This window comes from Phyllobates terribilis, unplaced genomic scaffold (assembly GCF_046119375.1).
Source record: "Phyllobates terribilis strain yellow unplaced genomic scaffold, ASM4611937v1 Scaffold_5__5_contigs__length_657084704, whole genome shotgun sequence".
Classification (NCBI taxonomy): domain Eukaryota; kingdom Metazoa; phylum Chordata; class Amphibia; order Anura; family Dendrobatidae; genus Phyllobates; species Phyllobates terribilis.
The window spans coordinates 76,540,622-76,560,320 of record NW_027362765.1 but is presented as its reverse complement, the minus strand read 5'-3'; the positions used below and the strand labels follow the sequence as shown (position 1 = coordinate 76,560,320).

Sequence of the window (19,699 nt, the reverse complement as noted above, 5' to 3'; positions counted from 1 at the left end):
GCAAGCATTTTGGAGCTTTCACCTAAATAACTACAGGTTGTGAGATAAGCTGCACAATATAATTGACCTTTCAGTATATTGTTGCACACACACCATCTATTTAGCAAATGCCCTTGTTATCAACAGCAGCCTTTTAAACTCACCTGAGCTAACAGGTATGTGCGCTGGTTACTCTGCTGCGCTTAAAATTTCTTTTTTGGTTTGCTACAATGCCTTTTCTGAAACGTTGTCTCCTTCTGCTGGAACACTGACTTCTTTCATTTAATGCCTGCAGACTATAAAAGAGAACCCAGCCCAAAAAGTTTGGTTGATTAGTCTGTGGCATTCTGTTAAACTGTTGCTTATGGCGGTCTCTGTGAGCTTCTCAGCGACATTCAGCCAGCCAGGTATCCTGCCTGCAGTAGATGGAATGTGGCAATGGAACGCTGGCTGCGCGTGTCATAATAGGCTCTGAGCCTTTATATACCTGTGCACAGCAGCAGCCACCTTCAGTCTGCTGCTGGACAGCCAGCAGCAGCAGCAGCAGGAGAGGTATGTAATCAGGAGCCCTCCTGCTAAGGGTAGACAGCTGCTCGTTCCACCCCACCCCCCGCCTTAATTGGTTCTCCTCCCTTCCAACGGTGTTGAGGCGGGTGGGAACAGCAGGGGGTGAAGGTGCTGTGTTTAAAGAGGTGGAGTTATGCAGATCTAAAACGCGTGGATTGCAGCAGCAGCAAGCCGAAAAGTGCAGGCATGTAAGGGATCTAGAGGTTGACAACATGTCTTCTTAACGGGAGTCCAGGAGCTCATCTCCACAAATGGACTTTTCAGGATCCTTGGGTGGCTCCGTAGTTTGAAACCAATTCTGGTTATCGCTTCTCGGCCTTTTGGCTAAGATCAAGTGTAGTATCTGTTCTTATCAGTTTAATATCTGATACGTCCCCTATCTGGGGACCATATATTAAATGGATTTTTAGAACAGGGAGATGGAAAAAGAGCTTGCTCTGTCCACTCCACGCATTGACCTGGTATTGCAGTATCTCCAGGACCGGTGCACCCCTTCTTTAATGCAGTTTCTAAAATCAGAAAGAATTGAATTCAATGTTTTTTGTTCATTTTGCTTGTTTGTCGGATTTTGGGATGGACTCTTTGGCTTTGCTTTTCTTCTCCTCATTGGATTTTTCATGTTCAAAGTTGCAGAAGCCAGATTACAAGCTCATTTTGGTTCAACTTCAGCAACTGTGCATTGCATTGCCATGTAATGTGATGCAATGCTATCTTTCTAGCTCTCCCTTTTTACTTCCTTTTGGATAAACAGACATATTAGGCAAGCATTTTGGAGCTTTCACCTAAATAACTACAGGTGGTGAGATAAGCTGCACAATATAATTGACCTTTCAGTATATTGTTGCACACACACCATCTATTTAGCAAATGCCCTTGTTATCAACAGCAGCCTTTTAAACTCACCTGAGCTAACAGGTATGTGCGCTGGTTACTCTGCTGCGCTTAAAATTTCTTTTTTGGTTTGCTACAATGCCTTTTCTGAAACGTTGTCTCCTTCTGCTGGAACACTGACTTCTTTCATTTAATGCCTGCAGACTTTAAAAGAGAACCCAACCCAAAAAGTTTGGTTGATTAGTCTGTGGCATTCTGTTAAACTGTTGCTTATGGCGGTCTCTGTGAGCTTCTCAGCGACATTCAGCCAGCCAGGTATCCTGCCTGCAGTAGATGGAATGTGGCAATGGAACGCTGGCTGCGCGTGTCATAATAGGCTCTGAGCCTTTATATACCTGTGCACAGCAGCAGCCACCTTCAGTCTGCTGCTGGACAGCCAGCAGCAGCAGCAGCAGGAGAGGTATGTAATCAGGAGCCCTCCTGCTAAGGGTAGACAGCTGCTCGTTCCACCCCACCCCCCGCCTTAATTGGTTCTCCTCCCTTCCAACGGTGTTGAGGCGGGTGGGAACAGCAGGGGGTGAAGGTGCTGTGTTTAAAGAGGTGGAGTTATGCAGATCTAAAACGCGTGGATTGCAGCAGCAGCAAGCCGAAAAGTGCAGGCATGTAAGGGATCTAGAGGTTGACAACATGTCTTCTTAACGGGAGTCCAGGAGCTCATCTCCACAAATGGACTTTTCAGGATCCTTGGGTGGCTCCGTAGTTTGAAACCAATTCTGGTTATCGCTTCTCGGCCTTTTGGCTAAGATCAAGTGTAGTATCTGTTCTTATCAGTTTAATATCTGATACGTCCCCTATCTGGGGACCATATATTAAATGGATTTTTAGAACAGGGAGATGGAAAAAGAGCTTGCTCTGTCCACTCCACGCATTGACCTGGTATTGCAGTATCTCCAGGACCGGTGCACCCCTTCTTTAATGCAGTTTCTAAAATCAGAAAGAATTGAATTCAATGTTTTTTGTTCATTTTGCTTGTTTGTCGGATTTTGGGATGGACTCTTTGGCTTTGCTTTTCTTCTCCTCATTGGATTTTTCATGTTCAAAGTTGCAGAAGCCAGATTACAAGCTCATTTTGGTTCAACTTCAGCAACTGTGCATTGCATTGCCATGTAATGTGATGCAATGCTATCTTTCTAGCTCTCCCTTTTTACTTCCTTTTGGATAAACAGACATATTAGGCAAGCATTTTGGAGCTTTCACCTAAATAACTACAGGTGGTGAGATAAGCTGCACAATATAATTGACCTTTCAGTATATTGTTGCACACACACCATCTATTTAGCAAATGCCCTTGTTATCAACAGCAGCCTTTTAAACTCACCTGAGCTAACAGGTATGTGCGCTGGTTACTCTGCTGCGCTTAAAATTTCTTTTTTGGTTTGCTACAATGCCTTTTCTGAAACGTTGTCTCCTTCTGCTGGAACACTGACTTCTTTCATTTAATGCCTGCAGACTATAAAAGAGAACCCAACCCAAAAAGTTTGGTTGATTAGTCTGTGGCATTCTGTTAAACTGTTGCTTATGGCGGTCTCTGTGAGCTTCTCAGCGACATTCAGCCAGCCAGGTATCCTGCCTGCAGTAGATGGAATGTGGCAATGGAACGCTGGCTGCGCGTGTCATAATAGGCTCTGAGCCTTTATATACCTGTGCACAGCAGCAGCCACCTTCAGTCTGCTGCTGGACAGCCAGCAGCAGCAGCAGCAGGAGAGGTATGTAATCAGGAGCCCTCCTGCTAAGGGTAGACAGCTGCTCGTTCCACCCCACCCCCCGCCTTAATTGGTTCTCCTCCCTTCCAACGGTGTTGAGGCGGGTGGGAACAGCAGGGGGTGAAGGTTCTGTGTTTAAAGAGGTGGAGTTATGCAGATCTAAAACGCGTGGATTGCAGCAGCAGCAAGCCGAAAAGTGCAGGCATGTAAGGGATCTAGAGGTTGACAACATGTCTTCTTAACGGGAGTCCAGGAGCTCATCTCCACAAATGGACTTTTCAGGATCCTTGGGTGGCTCCGTAGTTTGAAACCAATTCTGGTTATCGCTTCTCGGCCTTTTGGCTAAGATCAAGTGTAGTATCTGTTCTTATCAGTTTAATATCTGATACGTCCCCTATCTGGGGACCATATATTAAATGGATTTTTAGAACAGGGAGATGGAAAAAGAGCTTGCTCTGTCCACTCCACGCATTGACCTGGTATTGCAGTATCTCCAGGACTGGTGCACCCCTTCTTTAATGCAGTTTCTAAAATCAGAAAGAATTGAATTCAATGTTTTTTGTTCATTTTGCTTGTTTGTCGGATTTTGGGATGGACTCTTTGGCTTTGCTTTTCTTCTCCTCATTGGATTTTTCATGTTCAAAGTTGCAGAAGCCAGATTACAAGCTCATTTTGGTTCAACTTCAGCAACTGTGCATTGCATTGCCATGTAATGTGATGCAATGCTATCTTTCTAGCTCTCCCTTTTTACTTCCTTTTGGATAAACAGACATATTAGGCAAGCATTTTGGAGCTTTCACCTAAATAACTACAGGTGGTGAGATAAGCTGCACAATATAATTGACCTTTCAGTATATTGTTGCACACACACCATCTATTTAGCAAATGCCCTTGTTATCAACAGCAGCCTTTTAAACTCACCTGAGCTAACAGGTATGTGCGCTGGTTACTCTGCTGCGCTTAAAATTTCTTTTTTGGTTTGCTACAATGCCTTTTCTGAAACGTTGTCTCCTTCTGCTGGAACACTGACTTCTTTCATTTAATGCCTGCAGACTATAAAAGAGAACCCAACCCAAAAAGTTTGGTTGATTAGTCTGTGGCATTCTGTTAAACTGTTGCTTATGGCGGTCTCTGTGAGCTTCTCAGCGACATTCAGCCAGCCAGGTATCCTGCCTGCAGTAGATGGAATGTGGCAATGGAACGCTGGCTGCGCGTGTCATAATAGGCTCTGAGCCTTTATATACCTGTGCACAGCAGCAGCCACCTTCAGTCTGCTGCTGGACAGCCAGCAGCAGCAGCAGCAGGAGAGGTATGTAATCAGGAGCCCTCCTGCTAAGGGTAGACAGCTGCTCGTTCCACCCCACCCCCCGCCTTAATTGGTTCTCCTCCCTTCCAACGGTGTTGAGGCGGGTGGGAACAGCAGGGGGTGAAGGTTCTGTGTTTAAAGAGGTGGAGTTATGCAGATCTAAAACGCGTGGATTGCAGCAGCAGCAAGCCGAAAAGTGCAGGCATGTAAGGGATCTAGAGGTTGACAACATGTCTTCTTAACGGGAGTCCAGGAGCTCATCTCCACAAATGGACTTTTCAGGATCCTTGGGTGGCTCCGTAGTTTGAAACCAATTCTGGTTATCGCTTCTCGGCCTTTTGGCTAAGATCAAGTGTAGTATCTGTTCTTATCAGTTTAATATCTGATACGTCCCCTATCTGGGGACCATATATTAAATGGATTTTTAGAACAGGGAGATGGAAAAAGAGCTTGCTCTGTCCACTCCACGCATTGACCTGGTATTGCAGTATCTCCAGGACCGGTGCACCCCTTCTTTAATGCAGTTTCTAAAATCAGAAAGAATTGAATTCAATGTTTTTTGTTCATTTTGCTTGTTTGTCGGATTTTGGGATGGACTCTTTGGCTTTGCTTTTCTTCTCCTCATTGGATTTTTCATGTTCAAAGTTGCAGAAGCCAGATTACAAGCTCATTTTGGTTCAACTTCAGCAACTGTGCATTGCATTGCCATGTAATGTGATGCAATGCTATCTTTCTAGCTCTCCCTTTTTACTTCCTTTTGGATAAACAGACATATTAGGCAAGCATTTTGGAGCTTTCACCTAAATAACTACAGGTGGTGAGATAAGCTGCACAATATAATTGACCTTTCAGTATATTGTTGCACACACACCATCTATTTAGCAAATGCCCTTGTTATCAACAGCAGCCTTTTAAACTCACCTGAGCTAACAGGTATGTGCGCTGGTTACTCTGCTGCGCTTAAAATTTCTTTTTTGGTTTGCTACAATGCCTTTTCTGAAACGTTGTCTCCTTCTGCTGGAACACTGACTTCTTTCATTTAATGCCTGCAGACTATAAAAGAGAACCCAACCCAAAAAGTTTGGTTGATTAGTCTGTGGCATTCTGTTAAACTGTTGCTTATGGCGGTCTCTGTGAGCTTCTCAGCGACATTCAGCCAGCCAGGTATCCTGCCTGCAGTAGATGGAATGTGGCAATGGAACGCTGGCTGCGCGTGTCATAATAGGCTCTGAGCCTTTATATACCTGTGCACAGCAGCAGCCACCTTCAGTCTGCTGCTGGACAGCCAGCAGCAGCAGCAGCAGGAGAGGTATGTAATCAGGAGCCCTCCTGCTAAGGGTAGACAGCTGCTCGTTCCACCCCACCCCCCGCCTTAATTGGTTCTCCTCCCTTCCAACGGTGTTGAGGCGGGTGGGAACAGCAGGGGGTGAAGGTGCTGTGTTTAAAGAGGTGGAGTTATGCAGATCTAAAACGCGTGGATTGCAGCAGCAGCAAGCCGAAAAGTGCAGGCATGTAAGGGATCTAGAGGTTGACAACATGTCTTCTTAACGGGAGTCCAGGAGCTCATCTCCACAAATGGACTTTTCAGGATCCTTGGGTGGCTCCGTAGTTTGAAACCAATTCTGGTTATCGCTTCTCGGCCTTTTGGCTAAGATCAAGTGTAGTATCTGTTCTTATCAGTTTAATATCTGATACGTCCCCTATCTGGGGACCATATATTAAATGGATTTTTAGAACAGGGAGATGGAAAAAGAGCTTGCTCTGTCCACTCCACGCATTGACCTGGTATTGCAGTATCTCCAGGACCGGTGCACCCCTTCTTTAATGCAGTTTCTAAAATCAGAAAGAATTGAATTCAATGTTTTTTGTTCATTTTGCTTGTTTGTCGGATTTTGGGATGGACTCTTTGGCTTTGCTTTTCTTCTCCTCATTGGATTTTTCATGTTCAAAGTTGCAGAAGCCAGATTACAAGCTCATTTTGGTTCAACTTCAGCAACTGTGCATTGCATTGCCATGTAATGTGATGCAATGCTATCTTTCTAGCTCTCCCTTTTTACTTCCTTTTGGATAAACAGACATATTAGGCAAGCATTTTGGAGCTTTCACCTAAATAACTACAGGTGGTGAGATAAGCTGCACAATATAATTGACCTTTCAGTATATTGTTGCACACACACCATCTATTTAGCAAATGCCCTTGTTATCAACAGCAGCCTTTTAAACTCACCTGAGCTAACAGGTATGTGCGCTGGTTACTCTGCTGCGCTTAAAATTTCTTTTTTGGTTTGCTACAATGCCTTTTCTGAAACGTTGTCTCCTTCTGCTGGAACACTGACTTCTTTCATTTAATGCCTGCAGACTATAAAAGAGAACCCAACCCAAAAAGTTTGGTTGATTAGTCTGTGGCATTCTGTTAAACTGTTGCTTATGGCGGTCTCTGTGAGCTTCTCAGCGACATTCAGCCAGCCAGGTATCCTGCCTGCAGTAGATGGAATGTGGCAATGGAACGCTGGCTGCGCGTGTCATAATAGGCTCTGAGCCTTTATATACCTGTGCACAGCAGCAGCCACCTTCAGTCTGCTGCTGGACAGCCAGCAGCAGCAGCAGCAGGAGAGGTATGTAATCAGGAGCCCTCCTGCTAAGGGTAGACAGCTGCTCGTTCCACCCCACCCCCCGCCTTAATTGGTTCTCCTCCCTTCCAACGGTGTTGAGGCGGGTGGGAACAGCAGGGGGTGAAGGTGCTGTGTTTAAAGAGGTGGAGTTATGCAGATCTAAAACGCGTGGATTGCAGCAGCAGCAAGCCGAAAAGTGCAGGCATGTAAGGGATCTAGAGGTTGACAACATGTCTTCTTAACGGGAGTCCAGGAGCTCATCTCCACAAATGGACTTTTCAGGATCCTTGGGTGGCTCCGTAGTTTGAAACCAATTCTGGTTATCGCTTCTCGGCCTTTTGGCTAAGATCAAGTGTAGTATCTGTTCTTATCAGTTTAATATCTGATACGTCCCCTATCTGGGGACCATATATTAAATGGATTTTTAGAACAGGGAGATGGAAAAAGAGCTTGCTCTGTCCACTCCACGCATTGACCTGGTATTGCAGTATCTCCAGGACCGGTGCACCCCTTCTTTAATGCAGTTTCTAAAATCAGAAAGAATTGAATTCAATGTTTTTTGTTCATTTTGCTTGTTTGTCGGATTTTGGGATGGACTCTTTGGCTTTGCTTTTCTTCTCCTCATTGGATTTTTCATGTTCAAAGTTGCAGAAGCCAGATTACAAGCTCATTTTGGTTCAACTTCAGCAACTGTGCATTGCATTGCCATGTAATGTGATGCAATGCTATCTTTCTAGCTCTCCCTTTTTACTTCCTTTTGGATAAACAGACATATTAGGCAAGCATTTTGGAGCTTTCACCTAAATAACTACAGGTGGTGAGATAAGCTGCACAATATAATTGACCTTTCAGTATATTGTTGCACACACACCATCTATTTAGCAAATGCCCTTGTTATCAACAGCAGCCTTTTAAACTCACCTGAGCTAACAGGTATGTGCGCTGGTTACTCTGCTGCGCTTAAAATTTCTTTTTTGGTTTGCTACAATGCCTTTTCTGAAACGTTGTCTCCTTCTGCTGGAACACTGACTTCTTTCATTTAATGCCTGCAGACTATAAAAGAGAACCCAACCCAAAAAGTTTGGTTGATTAGTCTGTGGCATTCTGTTAAACTGTTGCTTATGGCGGTCTCTGTGAGCTTCTCAGCGACATTCAGCCAGCCAGGTATCCTGCCTGCAGTAGATGGAATGTGGCAATGGAACGCTGGCTGCGCGTGTCATAATAGGCTCTGAGCCTTTATATACCTGTGCACAGCAGCAGCCACCTTCAGTCTGCTGCTGGACAGCCAGCAGCAGCAGCAGCAGGAGAGGTATGTAATCAGGAGCCCTCCTGCTAAGGGTAGACAGCTGCTCGTTCCACCCCACCCCCCGCCTTAATTGGTTCTCCTCCCTTCCAACGGTGTTGAGGCGGGTGGGAACAGCAGGGGGTGAAGGTGCTGTGTTTAAAGAGGTGGAGTTATGCAGATCTAAAACGCGTGGATTGCAGCAGCAGCAAGCCGAAAAGTGCAGGCATGTAAGGGATCTAGAGGTTGACAACATGTCTTCTTAACGGGAGTCCAGGAGCTCATCTCCACAAATGGACTTTTCAGGATCCTTGGGTGGCTCCGTAGTTTGAAACCAATTCTGGTTATCGCTTCTCGGCCTTTTGGCTAAGATCAAGTGTAGTATCTGTTCTTATCAGTTTAATATCTGATACGTCCCCTATCTGGGGACCATATATTAAATGGATTTTTAGAACAGGGAGATGGAAAAAGAGCTTGCTCTGTCCACTCCACGCATTGACCTGGTATTGCAGTATCTCCAGGACCGGTGCACCCCTTCTTTAATGCAGTTTCTAAAATCAGAAAGAATTGAATTCAATGTTTTTTGTTCATTTTGCTTGTTTGTCGGATTTTGGGATGGACTCTTTGGCTTTGCTTTTCTTCTCCTCATTGGATTTTTCATGTTCAAAGTTGCAGAAGCCAGATTACAAGCTCATTTTGGTTCAACTTCAGCAACTGTGCATTGCATTGCCATGTAATGTGATGCAATGCTATCTTTCTAGCTCTCCCTTTTTACTTCCTTTTGGATAAACAGACATATTAGGCAAGCATTTTGGAGCTTTCACCTAAATAACTACAGGTGGTGAGATAAGCTGCACAATATAATTGACCTTTCAGTATATTGTTGCACACACACCATCTATTTAGCAAATGCCCTTGTTATCAACAGCAGCCTTTTAAACTCACCTGAGCTAACAGGTATGTGCGCTGGTTACTCTGCTGCGCTTAAAATTTCTTTTTTGGTTTGCTACAATGCCTTTTCTGAAACGTTGTCTCCTTCTGCTGGAACACTGACTTCTTTCATTTAATGCCTGCAGACTATAAAAGAGAACCCAACCCAAAAAGTTTGGTTGATTAGTCTGTGGCATTCTGTTAAACTGTTGCTTATGGCGGTCTCTGTGAGCTTCTCAGCGACATTCAGCCAGCCAGGTATCCTGCCTGCAGTAGATGGAATGTGGCAATGGAACGCTGGCTGCGCGTGTCATAATAGGCTCTGAGCCTTTATATACCTGTGCACAGCAGCAGCCACCTTCAGTCTGCTGCTGGACAGCCAGCAGCAGCAGCAGCAGGAGAGGTATGTAATCAGGAGCCCTCCTGCTAAGGGTAGACAGCTGCTCGTTCCACCCCACCCCCCGCCTTAATTGGTTCTCCTCCCTTCCAACGGTGTTGAGGCGGGTGGGAACAGCAGGGGGTGAAGGTGCTGTGTTTAAAGAGGTGGAGTTATGCAGATCTAAAACGCGTGGATTGCAGCAGCAGCAAGCCGAAAAGTGCAGGCATGTAAGGGATCTAGAGGTTGACAACATGTCTTCTTAACGGGAGTCCAGGAGCTCATCTCCACAAATGGACTTTTCAGGATCCTTGGGTGGCTCCGTAGTTTGAAACCAATTCTGGTTATCGCTTCTCGGCCTTTTGGCTAAGATCAAGTGTAGTATCTGTTCTTATCAGTTTAATATCTGATACGTCCCCTATCTGGGGACCATATATTAAATGGATTTTTAGAACAGGGAGATGGAAAAAGAGCTTGCTCTGTCCACTCCACGCATTGACCTGGTATTGCAGTATCTCCAGGACCGGTGCACCCCTTCTTTAATGCAGTTTCTAAAATCAGAAAGAATTGAATTCAATGTTTTTTGTTCATTTTGCTTGTTTGTCGGATTTTGGGATGGACTCTTTGGCTTTGCTTTTCTTCTCCTCATTGGATTTTTCATGTTCAAAGTTGCAGAAGCCAGATTACAAGCTCATTTTGGTTCAACTTCAGCAACTGTGCATTGCATTGCCATGTAATGTGATGCAATGCTATCTTTCTAGCTCTCCCTTTTTACTTCCTTTTGGATAAACAGACATATTAGGCAAGCATTTTGGAGCTTTCACCTAAATAACTACAGGTGGTGAGATAAGCTGCACAATATAATTGACCTTTCAGTATATTGTTGCACACACACCATCTATTTAGCAAATGCCCTTGTTATCAACAGCAGCCTTTTAAACTCACCTGAGCTAACAGGTATGTGCGCTGGTTACTCTGCTGCGCTTAAAATTTCTTTTTTGGTTTGCTACAATGCCTTTTCTGAAACGTTGTCTCCTTCTGCTGGAACACTGACTTCTTTCATTTAATGCCTGCAGACTATAAAAGAGAACCCAACCCAAAAAGTTTGGTTGATTAGTCTGTGGCATTCTGTTAAACTGTTGCTTATGGCGATCTCTGTGAGCTTCTCAGCGACATTCAGCCAGCCAGGTATCCTGCCTGCAGTAGATGGAATGTGGCAATGGAACGCTGGCTGCGCGTGTCATAATAGGCTCTGAGCCTTTATATACCTGTGCACAGCAGCAGCCACCTTCAGTCTGCTGCTGGACAGCCAGCAGCAGCAGCAGCAGGAGAGGTATGTAATCAGGAGCCCTCCTGCTAAGGGTAGACAGCTGCTCGTTCCACCCCACCCCCCGCCTTAATTGGTTCTCCTCCCTTCCAACGGTGTTGAGGCGGGTGGGAACAGCAGGGGGTGAAGGTGCTGTGTTTAAAGAGGTGGAGTTATGCAGATCTAAAACGCGTGGATTGCAGCAGCAGCAAGCCGAAAAGTGCAGGCATGTAAGGGATCTAGAGGTTGACAACATGTCTTCTTAACGGGAGTCCAGGAGCTCATCTCCACAAATGGACTTTTCAGGATCCTTGGGGGCCCCGTAGTTTGAAACCAATTCTGGTTATCGCTTCTCGGCCTTTTGGCTAAGATCAAGTGTAGTATCTGTTCTTATCAGTTTAATATCTGATACGTCCCCTATCTGGGGACCATATATTAAATGGATTTTTAGAACAGGGAGATGGAAAAAGAGCTTGCTCTGTCCACTCCACGCATTGACCTGGTATTGCAGTATCTCCAGGACCGGTGCACCCCTTCTTTAATGCAGTTTCTAAAATCAGAAAGAATTGAATTCAATGTTTTTTGTTCATTTTGCTTGTTTGTCGGATTTTGGGATGGACTCTTTGGCTCTGCTTTTCTTCTCCTCATTGGATTTTTCATGTTCAAAGTTGCAGAAGCCAGATTACAAGCTCATTTTGGTTCAACTTCAGCAACTGTGCATTGCATTGCCATGTAATGTGATGCAATGCTATCTTTCTAGCTCTCCCTTTTTACTTCCTTTTGGATAAACAGACATATTAGGCAAGCATTTTGGAGCTTTCACCTAAATAACTACAGGTGGTGAGATAAGCTGCACAATATAATTGACCTTTCAGTATATTGTTGCACACACACCATCTATTTAGCAAATGCCCTTGTTATCAACAGCAGCCTTTTAAACTCACCTGAGCTAACAGGTATGTGCGCTGGTTACTCTGCTGCGCTTAAAATTTCTTTTTTGGTTTGCTACAATGCCTTTTCTGAAACGTTGTCTCCTTCTGCTGGAACACTGACTTCTTTCATTTAATGCCTGCAGACTATAAAAGAGAACCCAACCCAAAAAGTTTGGTTGATTAGTCTGTGGCATTCTGTTAAACTGTTGCTTATGGCGGTCTCTGTGAGCTTCTCAGCGACATTCAGCCAGCCAGGTATCCTGCCTGCAGTAGATGGAATGTGGCAATGGAACGCTGGCTGCGCGTGTCATAATAGGCTCTGAGCCTTTATATACCTGTGCACAGCAGCAGCCACCTTCAGTCTGCTGCTGGACAGCCAGCAGCAGCAGCAGCAGGAGAGGTATGTAATCAGGAGCCCTCCTGCTAAGGGTAGACAGCTGCTCGTTCCACCCCACCCCCCGCCTTAATTGGTTCTCCTCCCTTCCAACGGTGTTGAGGCGGGTGGGAACAGCAGGGGGTGAAGGTGCTGTGTTTAAAGAGGTGGAGTTATGCAGATCTAAAACGCGTGGATTGCAGCAGCAGCAAGCCGAAAAGTGCAGGCATGTAAGGGATCTAGAGGTTGACAACATGTCTTCTTAACGGGAGTCCAGGAGCTCATCTCCACAAATGGACTTTTCAGGATCCTTGGGTGGCTCCGTAGTTTGAAACCAATTCTGGTTATCGCTTCTCGGCCTTTTGGCTAAGATCAAGTGTAGTATCTGTTCTTATCAGTTTAATATCTGATACGTCCCCTATCTGGGGACCATATATTAAATGGATTTTTAGAACAGGGAGATGGAAAAAGAGCTTGCTCTGTCCACTCCACGCATTGACCTGGTATTGCAGTATCTCCAGGACCGGTGCACCCCTTCTTTAATGCAGTTTCTAAAATCAGAAAGAATTGAATTCAATGTTTTTTGTTCATTTTGCTTGTTTGTCGGATTTTGGGATGGACTCTTTGGCTTTGCTTTTCTTCTCCTCATTGGATTTTTCATGTTCAAAGTTGCAGAAGCCAGATTACAAGCTCATTTTGGTTCAACTTCAGCAACTGTGCATTGCATTGCCATGTAATGTGATGCAATGCTATCTTTCTAGCTCTCCCTTTTTACTTCCTTTTGGATAAACAGACATATTAGGCAAGCATTTTGGAGCTTTCACCTAAATAACTACAGGTGGTGAGATAAGCTGCACAATATAATTGACCTTTCAGTATATTGTTGCACACACACCATCTATTTAGCAAATGCCCTTGTTATCAACAGCAGCCTTTTAAACTCACCTGAGCTAACAGGTATGTGCGCTGGTTACTCTGCTGCGCTTAAAATTTCTTTTTTGGTTTGCTACAATGCCTTTTCTGAAACGTTGTCTCCTTCTGCTGGAACACTGACTTCTTTCATTTAATGCCTGCAGACTATAAAAGAGAACCCAACCCAAAAAGTTTGGTTGATTAGTCTGTGGCATTCTGTTAAACTGTTGCTTATGGCGGTCTCTGTGAGCTTCTCAGCGACATTCAGCCAGCCAGGTATCCTGCCTGCAGTAGATGGAATGTGGCAATGGAACGCTGGCTGCGCGTGTCATAATAGGCTCTGAGCCTTTATATACCTGTGCACAGCAGCAGCCACCTTCAGTCTGCTGCTGGACAGCCAGCAGCAGCAGCAGCAGGAGAGGTATGTAATCAGGAGCCCTCCTGCTAAGGGTAGACAGCTGCTCGTTCCACCCCACCCCCCGCCTTAATTGGTTCTCCTCCCTTCCAACGGTGTTGAGGCGGGTGGGAACAGCAGGGGGTGAAGGTGCTGTGTTTAAAGAGGTGGAGTTATGCAGATCTAAAACGCGTGGATTGCAGCAGCAGCAAGCCGAAAAGTGCAGGCATGTAAGGGATCTAGAGGTTGACAACATGTCTTCTTAACGGGAGTCCAGGAGCTCATCTCCACAAATGGACTTTTCAGGATCCTTGGGTGGCTCCGTAGTTTGAAACCAATTCTGGTTATCGCTTCTCGGCCTTTTGGCTAAGATCAAGTGTAGTATCTGTTCTTATCAGTTTAATATCTGATACGTCCCCTATCTGGGGACCATATATTAAATGGATTTTTAGAACAGGGAGATGGAAAAAGAGCTTGCTCTGTCCACTCCACGCATTGACCTGGTATTGCAGTATCTCCAGGACCGGTGCACCCCTTCTTTAATGCAGTTTCTAAAATCAGAAAGAATTGAATTCAATGTTTTTTGTTCATTTTGCTTGTTTGTCGGATTTTGGGATGGACTCTTTGGCTTTGCTTTTCTTCTCCTCATTGGATTTTTCATGTTCAAAGTTGCAGAAGCCAGATTACAAGCTCATTTTGGTTCAACTTCAGCAACTGTGCATTGCATTGCCATGTAATGTGATGCAATGCTATCTTTCTAGCTCTCCCTTTTTACTTCCTTTTGGATAAACAGACATATTAGGCAAGCATTTTGGAGCTTTCACCTAAATAACTACAGGTGGTGAGATAAGCTGCACAATATAATTGACCTTTCAGTATATTGTTGCACACACACCATCTATTTAGCAAATGCCCTTGTTATCAACAGCAGCCTTTTAAACTCACCTGAGCTAACAGGTATGTGCGCTGGTTACTCTGCTGCGCTTAAAATTTCTTTTTTGGTTTGCTACAATGCCTTTTCTGAAACGTTGTCTCCTTCTGCTGGAACACTGACTTCTTTCATTTAATGCCTGCAGACTATAAAAGAGAACCCAACCCAAAAAGTTTGGTTGATTAGTCTGTGGCATTCTGTTAAACTGTTGCTTATGGCGGTCTCTGTGAGCTTCTCAGCGACATTCAGCCAGCCAGGTATCCTGCCTGCAGTAGATGGAATGTGGCAATGGAACGCTGGCTGCGCGTGTCATAATAGGCTCTGAGCCTTTATATACCTGTGCACAGCAGCAGCCACCTTCAGTCTGCTGCTGGACAGCCAGCAGCAGCAGCAGCAGGAGAGGTATGTAATCAGGAGCCCTCCTGCTAAGGGTAGACAGCTGCTCGTTCCACCCCACCCCCCGCCTTAATTGGTTCTCCTCCCTTCCAACGGTGTTGAGGCGGGTGGGAACAGCAGGGGGTGAAGGTGCTGTGTTTAAAGAGGTGGAGTTATGCAGATCTAAAACGCGTGGATTGCAGCAGCAGCAAGCCGAAAAGTGCAGGCATGTAAGGGATCTAGAGGTTGACAACATGTCTTCTTAACGGGAGTCCAGGAGCTCATCTCCACAAATGGACTTTTCAGGATCCTTGGGTGGCTCCGTAGTTTGAAACCAATTCTGGTTATCGCTTCTCGGCCTTTTGGCTAAGATCAAGTGTAGTATCTGTTCTTATCAGTTTAATATCTGATACGTCCCCTATCTGGGGACCATATATTAAATGGATTTTTAGAACAGGGAGATGGAAAAAGAGCTTGCTCTGTCCACTCCACGCATTGACCTGGTATTGCAGTATCTCCAGGACCGGTGCACCCCTTCTTTAATGCAGTTTCTAAAATCAGAAAGAATTGAATTCAATGTTTTTTGTTCATTTTGCTTGTTTGTCGGATTTTGGGATGGACTCTTTGGCTTTGCTTTTCTTCTCCTCATTGGATTTTTCATGTTCAAAGTTGCAGAAGCCAGATTACAAGCTCATTTTGGTTCAACTTCAGCAACTGTGCATTGCATTGCCATGTAATGTGATGCAATGCTATCTTTCTAGCTCTCCCTTTTTACTTCCTTTTGGATAAACAGACATATTAGGCAAGCATTTTGGAGCTTTCACCTAAATAACTACAGGTGGTGAGATAAGCTGCACAATATAATTGACCTTTCAGTATATTGTTGCACACACACCATCTATTTAGCAAATGCCCTTGTTATCAACAGCAGCCTTTTAAACTCACCTGAGCTAACAGGTATGTGCGCTGGTTACTCTGCTGCGCTTAAAATTTCTTTTTTGGTTTGCTACAATGCCTTTTCTGAAACGTTGTCTCCTTCTGCTGGAACACTGACTTCTTTCATTTAATGCCTGCAGACTATAAAAGAGAACCCAACCCAAAAAGTTTGGTTGATTAGTCTGTGGCATTCTGTTAAACTGTTGCTTATGGCGATCTCTGTGAGCTTCTCAGCGACATTCAGCCAGCCAGGTATCCTGCCTGCAGTAGATGGAATGTGGCAATGGAACGCTGGCTGCGCGTGTCATAATAGGCTCTGAGCCTTTATATACCTGTGCACAGCAGCAGCCACCTTCAGTCTGCTGCTGGACAGCCAGCAGCAGCAGCAGCAGGAGAGGTATGTAATCAGGAGCCCTCCTGCTAAGGGTAGACAGCTGCTCGTTCCACCCCACCCCCCGCCTTAATTGGTTCTCCTCCCTTCCAACGGTGTTGAGGCGGGTGGGAACAGCAGGGGGTGAAGGTGCTGTGTTTAAAGAGGTGGAGTTATGCAGATCTAAAACGCGTGGATTGCAGCAGCAGCAAGCCGAAAAGTGCAGGCATGTAAGGGATCTAGAGGTTGACAACATGTCTTCTTAACGGGAGTCCAGGAGCTCATCTCCACAAATGGACTTTTCAGGATCCTTGGGGGCCCCGTAGTTTGAAACCAATTCTGGTTATCGCTTCTCGGCCTTTTGGCTAAGATCAAGTGTAGTATCTGTTCTTATCAGTTTAATATCTGATACGTCCCCTATCTGGGGACCATATATTAAATGGATTTTTAGAACAGGGAGATGGAAAAAGAGCTTGCTCTGTCCACTCCACGCATTGACCTGGTATTGCAGTATCTCCAGGACCGGTGCACCCCTTCTTTAATGCAGTTTCTAAAATCAGAAAGAATTGAATTCAATGTTTTTTGTTCATTTTGCTTGTTTGTCGGATTTTGGGATGGACTCTTTGGCTCTGCTTTTCTTCTCCTCATTGGATTTTTCATGTTCAAAGTTGCAGAAGCCAGATTACAAGCTCATTTTGGTTCAACTTCAGCAACTGTGCATTGCATTGCCATGTAATGTGATGCAATGCTATCTTTCTAGCTCTCCCTTTTTACTTCCTTTTGGATAAACAGACATATTAGGCAAGCATTTTGGAGCTTTCACCTAAATAACTACAGGTGGTGAGATAAGCTGCACAATATAATTGACCTTTCAGTATATTGTTGCACACACACCATCTATTTAGCAAATGCCCTTGTTATCAACAGCAGCCTTTTAAACTCACCTGAGCTAACAGGTATGTGCGCTGGTTACTCTGCTGCGCTTAAAATTTCTTTTTTGGTTTGCTACAATGCCTTTTCTGAAACGTTGTCTCCTTCTGCTGGAACACTGACTTCTTTCATTTAATGCCTGCAGACTATAAAAGAGAACCCAACCCAAAAAGTTTGGTTGATTAGTCTGTGGCATTCTGTTAAACTGTTGCTTATGGCGGTCTCTGTGAGCTTCTCAGCGACATTCAGCCAGCCAGGTATCCTGCCTGCAGTAGATGGAATGTGGCAATGGAACGCTGGCTGCGCGTGTCATAATAGGCTCTGAGCCTTTATATACCTGTGCACAGCAGCAGCCACCTTCAGTCTGCTGCTGGACAGCCAGCAGCAGCAGCAGCAGGAGAGGTATGTAATCAGGAGCCCTCCTGCTAAGGGTAGACAGCTGCTCGTTCCACCCCACCCCCCGCCTTAATTGGTTCTCCTCCCTTCCAATGGTGTTGAGGCGGGTGGGAACAGCAGGGGGTGAAGGTGCTGTGTTTAAAGAGGTGGAGTTATGCAGATCTAAAACGCGTGGATTGCAGCAGCAGCAAGCCGAAAAGTGCAGGCATGTAAGGGATCTAGAGGTTGACAACATGTCTTCTTAACGGGAGTCCAGGAGCTCATCTCCACAAATGGACTTTTTAGGATCCTTGGGTGGCTCCGTAGTTTGAAACCAATTCTGGTTATCGCTTCTCGGCCTTTTGGCTAAGATCAAGTGTAGTATCTGTTCTTATCAGTTTAATATCTGATACGTCCCCTATCTGGGGACCATATATTAAATGGATTTTTAGAACAGGGAGATGGAAAAAGAGCTTGCTCTGTCCACTCCACGCATTGACCTGGTATTGCAGTATCTCCAGGACCGGTGCACCCCTTCTTTAATGCAGTTTCTAAAATCAGAAAGAATTGAATTCAATGTTTTTTGTTCATTTTGCTTGTTTGTCGGATTTTGGGATGGACTCTTTGGCTCTGCTTTTCTTCTCCTCATTGGATTTTTCATGTTCAAAGTTGCAGAAGCCAGATTACAAGCTCATTTTGGTTCAACTTCAGCAACTGTGCATTGCATTGCCATGTAATGTGATGCAATGCTATCTTTCTAGCTCTCCCTTTTTACTTCCTTTTGGATAAACAGACATATTAGGCAAGCATTTTGGAGCTTTCACCTAAATAACTACAGGTGGTGAGATAAGCTGCACAATATAATTGACCTTTCAGTATATTGTTGCACACACACCATCTATTTAGCAAATGCCCTTGTTATCAACAGCAGCCTTTTAAACTCACCTGAGCTAACAGGTATGTGCGCTGGTTACTCTGCTGCGCTTAAAATTTCTTTTTTGGTTTGCTACAATGCCTTTTCTGAAACGTTGTCTCCTTCTGCTGGAACACTGACTTCTTTCATTTAATGCCTGCAGACTATAAAAGAGAACCCAACCCAAAAAGTTTGGTTGATTAGTCTGTGGCATTCTGTTAAACTGTTGCTTAAGGCGGTCTCTGTGAGCTTCTCAGCGACATTCAGCCAGCCAGGTATCCTGCCTGCAGTAGATGGAATGTGGCAATGGAACGCTGGCTGCGCGTGTCATAATAGGCTCTGAGCCTTTATATACCTGTGCACAGCAGCAGCCACCTTCAGTCTGCTGCTGGACAGCCAGCAGCAGCAGCAGCAGGAGAGGTATGTAATCAGGAGCCCTCCTGCTAAGGGTAGACAGCTGCTCGTTCCACCCCACCCCCCGCCTTAATTGGTTCTCCTCCCTTCCAACGGTGTTGAGGCGGGTGGGAACAGCAGGGGGTGAAGGTGCTGTGTTTAAAGAGGTGGAGTTATGCAGATCTAAAACGCGTGGATTGCAGCAGCAGCAAGCCGAAAAGTGCAGGCATGTAAGGGATCTAGAGGTTGACAACATGTCTTCTTAACGGGAGTCCAGGAGCTCATCTCCACAAATGGACTTTTCAGGATCCTTGGGTGGCTCCGTAGTTTGAAACCAATTCTGGTTATCGCTTCTCGGCCTTTTGGCTAAGATCAAGTGTAGTATCTGTTCTTATCAGTTTAATATCTGATACGTCCCCTATCTGGGGACCATATATTAAATGGATTTTTAGAACAGGGAGATGGAAAAAGAGCTTGCTCTGTCCACTCCACGCATTGACCTGGTATTGCAGTATCTCCAGGACCGGTGCACCCCTTCTTTAATGCAGTTTCTAAAATCAGAAAGAATTGAATTCAATGTTTTTTGTTCATTTTGCTTGTTTGTCGGATTTTGGGATGGACTCTTTGGCTTTGCTTTTCTTCTCCTCATTGGATTTTTCATGTTCAAAGTTGCAGAAGCCAGATTACAAGCTCATTTTGGTTCAACTTCAGCAACTGTGCATTGCATTGCCATGTAATGTGATGCAATGCTATCTTTCTAGCTCTCCCTTTTTACTTCCTTTTGGATAAACAGACATATTAGGCAAGCATTTTGGAGCTTTCACCTAAATAACTACAGGTGGTGAGATAAGCTGCACAATATAATTGACCTTTCAGTATATTGTTGCACACACACCATCTATTTAGCAAATGC

The 19,699-nt window shown here is 44.9% G+C and overlaps 15 non-coding genes across 15 annotated transcripts; all 15 read left to right on the top strand.

Annotated features, from left to right (window-relative positions):
* Positions 1-850: 850 nt before the first annotated feature.
* LOC141150452 (U2 spliceosomal RNA) lies at positions 851-1,041 on the top strand. Its single transcript, XR_012246651.1, has one exon. It is a non-coding gene; the product is annotated as a U2 spliceosomal RNA (small nuclear RNA).
* Positions 1,042-2,156: 1,115 nt separating this feature from the next.
* On the top strand, positions 2,157-2,347 carry LOC141150441 (U2 spliceosomal RNA). Its single transcript, XR_012246642.1, has one exon. It is a non-coding gene; the product is annotated as a U2 spliceosomal RNA (small nuclear RNA).
* Positions 2,348-3,462: 1,115 nt separating this feature from the next.
* On the top strand, positions 3,463-3,653 carry LOC141149555 (U2 spliceosomal RNA). Its single transcript, XR_012245847.1, has one exon. It is a non-coding gene; the product is annotated as a U2 spliceosomal RNA (small nuclear RNA).
* Positions 3,654-4,768: 1,115 nt separating this feature from the next.
* LOC141150429 (U2 spliceosomal RNA) lies at positions 4,769-4,959 on the top strand. Its single transcript, XR_012246635.1, has one exon. It is a non-coding gene; the product is annotated as a U2 spliceosomal RNA (small nuclear RNA).
* Positions 4,960-6,074: 1,115 nt separating this feature from the next.
* Positions 6,075-6,265, top strand: LOC141150418 (U2 spliceosomal RNA). Its single transcript, XR_012246624.1, has one exon. It is a non-coding gene; the product is annotated as a U2 spliceosomal RNA (small nuclear RNA).
* A 1,115-nt stretch (positions 6,266-7,380) lies between these two features.
* Positions 7,381-7,571, top strand: LOC141150407 (U2 spliceosomal RNA). The gene has a single exon (XR_012246617.1). It is a non-coding gene; the product is annotated as a U2 spliceosomal RNA (small nuclear RNA).
* A 1,115-nt stretch (positions 7,572-8,686) lies between these two features.
* Positions 8,687-8,877, top strand: LOC141150396 (U2 spliceosomal RNA). Its single transcript, XR_012246608.1, has one exon. It is a non-coding gene; the product is annotated as a U2 spliceosomal RNA (small nuclear RNA).
* Positions 8,878-9,992: 1,115 nt separating this feature from the next.
* On the top strand, positions 9,993-10,183 carry LOC141150385 (U2 spliceosomal RNA). The gene has a single exon (XR_012246601.1). It is a non-coding gene; the product is annotated as a U2 spliceosomal RNA (small nuclear RNA).
* A 1,114-nt stretch (positions 10,184-11,297) lies between these two features.
* Positions 11,298-11,488, top strand: LOC141150374 (U2 spliceosomal RNA). The gene has a single exon (XR_012246592.1). It is a non-coding gene; the product is annotated as a U2 spliceosomal RNA (small nuclear RNA).
* A 1,115-nt stretch (positions 11,489-12,603) lies between these two features.
* LOC141150362 (U2 spliceosomal RNA) lies at positions 12,604-12,794 on the top strand. The gene has a single exon (XR_012246581.1). It is a non-coding gene; the product is annotated as a U2 spliceosomal RNA (small nuclear RNA).
* Positions 12,795-13,909: 1,115 nt separating this feature from the next.
* On the top strand, positions 13,910-14,100 carry LOC141150349 (U2 spliceosomal RNA). The gene has a single exon (XR_012246580.1). It is a non-coding gene; the product is annotated as a U2 spliceosomal RNA (small nuclear RNA).
* Positions 14,101-15,215: 1,115 nt separating this feature from the next.
* On the top strand, positions 15,216-15,406 carry LOC141150337 (U2 spliceosomal RNA). Its single transcript, XR_012246577.1, has one exon. It is a non-coding gene; the product is annotated as a U2 spliceosomal RNA (small nuclear RNA).
* A 1,114-nt stretch (positions 15,407-16,520) lies between these two features.
* On the top strand, positions 16,521-16,711 carry LOC141150326 (U2 spliceosomal RNA). Its single transcript, XR_012246570.1, has one exon. It is a non-coding gene; the product is annotated as a U2 spliceosomal RNA (small nuclear RNA).
* Positions 16,712-17,826: 1,115 nt separating this feature from the next.
* Positions 17,827-18,017, top strand: LOC141150314 (U2 spliceosomal RNA). Its single transcript, XR_012246566.1, has one exon. It is a non-coding gene; the product is annotated as a U2 spliceosomal RNA (small nuclear RNA).
* A 1,115-nt stretch (positions 18,018-19,132) lies between these two features.
* LOC141150303 (U2 spliceosomal RNA) lies at positions 19,133-19,323 on the top strand. Its single transcript, XR_012246556.1, has one exon. It is a non-coding gene; the product is annotated as a U2 spliceosomal RNA (small nuclear RNA).
* Positions 19,324-19,699: the final 376 nt, after the last annotated feature.